We start from the raw sequence: 3,046 nt of genomic DNA on the forward strand, positions 1-3,046 counted from the left end.
GACGGAGAGAGTGGGGGAGAGGGTAGAGGAGGAGGGAGGGAGGGGTGAACTGGGAACCCAAGGGGGAGGGACTGGGCGGGATGGGAGGCGGGGAGGAGTGGGGAGGGGGGGGGACGAGAGAGAAATTGGCCATTCAAAGCCCTCTTAGAGCTAGAGGCCGCTTCTAAACTCCAATGAATTCAATTAACTTGATTGTTAACGTGTGCAGAGAAACGCAGCGAACAGATGCTGCCCACCTCCTTTCCTCCCGCGGCAGAGCGGGAGCCCTGCTTTGCAAATACTGCTGAAGTCTGTCTCGGTTAAAAGGATTCCCTCGGTTGGATAAACTCCCTCTCGCATATAAGAGATTTATTTTAGTCCAAATGTTTCTCTTCCGCTAAATCACTTGCCCTGGACAGGATAACGGGGTGCGTGTGTGTGTGTGTGTGTGTGTGTGTGTGTGTGTGTGTGTGTGTGTGTGTGTACACACACACACACACACACACGTACTCGCGCGCGCGCGCGCTCCCCCCGCGCTACCTGGAACCTCCCCAAACTGCCTAGGAAGCTAAAAAGAGGGCGACCAGTCTGCCATTTGTTAACCCTTTCTTTCTACCAACCCCAGACTTTCTAGGCTGAAGGCAAGCGTCAAAGCCTCTCTGCTGCTGAAGTTTTCGCTGTGGGTGGGCTGAGAATGAAAAGATAAAACATTTTAAATTTTCTTTTAATTGTGATTTCCAGATATGAAAACATGCCAAAGGCACACTTGCTAAAGAAACGTATAATGATGACAATAAACCTGAGAACGTGTAAGGAAGGGAAGCAGCCATCTCCAAAGACCGCTGAAGTGACTTTAGCTTCTTGAGAGCCTTTAATTTAATGATTTCAAAATACTTGGAAAAAAAAGTTTCAATGCCGCCAAACCTACACAGTTCGTTTCTTCCCCCCCCCCCCCCCGGTTAAATCTGCAGGCGTCCAAACCCCTTCTTTCTTTTTCTTTGATCCTTGCGGTCCCAGCCCCCGCCCCCACCCAAAGTAAAAGGTAAAAAGGCAAAAAAAAAGGTCAATGAGTTAAAATGGACAGTAGGTGGCGCTGTTTAGGAAAAAATGAGAGCGCATTTGCGCAGTAACTTGGTCTTTGAGAAGTAGACTAAAGTAATTTGGTAAAGCCTTATTTGTCTATTACTTCCTTTTCTTTAATTCCGTCCTCTTCTTTTCTTTCCCTTCTATTCGTCATTGGTGTGGACTTCTTTCTAAGTCTACTGCATCTTGGTGACTGAGTTATTGGTTCTTGATAAGATCAGAACCAATTGACTGGGCCATAGTCAAAGTCCAGAGGAAAACCCGAAAGGCAGAATGAACTGATAATGACGCTTTTAGCACATCGGACAGGTGTGGAGTTAGGGTGCTGTGATTAGGGTTGCAGAGTTCTGCTACAGTGTCAGACAGTCAGCTTATTGCTTAGACTTGGGTCAGCAAAGCCAATCCCCCACTCCCACCCCCAAACACCCAGTCATTTCACCTCTGGGAAGCATTGCTTTGGTGGGTGACTTCAGGCCACTTCCTCATTCCCCCAACAACTCTCTTGACTTCAGCTTCTGATTGAGGTGATTCATCTGTTGCAAGGACTGGCTTAAATTTCAGAGCCAATTTCATCTTACTTAATCAGACTTGAGCTTCCTGATTCTTCAGGGTTTGGGGAATGGTAAGTTATCATTTTAAAGCCTTACCCAACCTCTACATGATGACTTATAATGTAAATTAAACTGAGTTAGGAGTAGGGTAGAAATTGTAGGGTGCCAAGTCTCTGCCCCATAGCCCCCATCTCTAAATCTCTAACCGCCTAAGTATCTGCAAATGAGGGTGCCCTATCTGTTTTTTAGTAATGCTAAGCCAACCCTATGCCCCTATGCTATCAAATCATGCAACAGAACACCTGTAAAACCGAGCTTCTTTATTAAAGAAAAACACATGTGTTGTTTCTACCTTGTAGTTCATAACCCATAAAGCAATTCTGCGTGTCCTCCAGCTGTGGGCTGAAATAAACTCGGATTCTGCATCTGTGAACCTCTGCCATCCCTCCCCCACCGAGGCAAGAGAGAAAATGTTAGCACATTTTAAAGCTAGAAGATAATGGATTCACAATAAGAGTCCTTTTGTTCAAATTACACCTTTGATATTTGATGTCTGTGGGATCATAGAAGTGCTTCAGTCTTCTGGATCTTTAATTCCATAGTTGCAAGTGGAGAAAAAGTCGTGATAAAGGTGTATTTATGTATCTCTCTTTCTCTGCCTCTGTCTTGGTTGTTTGGTGTGTGTGTGTTTGTGTGTGTGTGTTTGGTGTGTGTGTGTGTGTGTGTGTGTGTGTGTGCATTTACTCTTTGGTCTTACAGAAGAAAGCTGTACTCTACCATTTGCTTGGGATTTAGCTGTTGCTTTGATAGAGCTACATGAAAACAAAGTTGGTCTTTCCACATCTATGCCATTTGAAATGCATGAATGTTTTTAATGGTCTTTCTAGACAGCATGGGAGGTTTCACTGCCTAATCTACAGAATCAGAAGTGAACTTTGGGTACTCCGCCCCTTAAATACTTGCTAACTAAAATATGTCCTTTGATTGGTGTTGTGTGTTGTCATTATTGTCCTAGACACTAAGAGTCTGAAGCAGAAAGATCATGAATCAAGCTAGCCTTGGCAGTATCACATGTCGATACTGAAACCTATTGGTTTACTGGGTTATTCAGATGTTCAAATTATTAATTTTCCACCACTAAAAAAAACATATTCAGTCATTAGCATCACTTTCAAGCTCATCCACTATATCTTCAAATATTGAAGGTTTTCGCATCAATTGAATGTGCGAATTTCCCAGATAGACATTTTTGCCTGGATCCTCAGCGTTTCCATCAGCAGCAGACACCTTCTGTCGTTGACACTGTGGTGGTAGGTTTGCCTTATTGAATTAGAATAAATCCTTAAAGCTGAACATTATTAGTAAACAACCATAATCCCCGCACTTGGGAGGATGAGGCAGGGGGATTTGAGTTCAAGGCCAACCTGACCTAC

This window comes from Myodes glareolus, chromosome 19, assembly GCF_982192425.1.
Source record: "Myodes glareolus chromosome 19, mMyoGla1.1, whole genome shotgun sequence".
Taxonomy (NCBI): Eukaryota; Metazoa; Chordata; class Mammalia; order Rodentia; family Cricetidae; genus Myodes; species Myodes glareolus.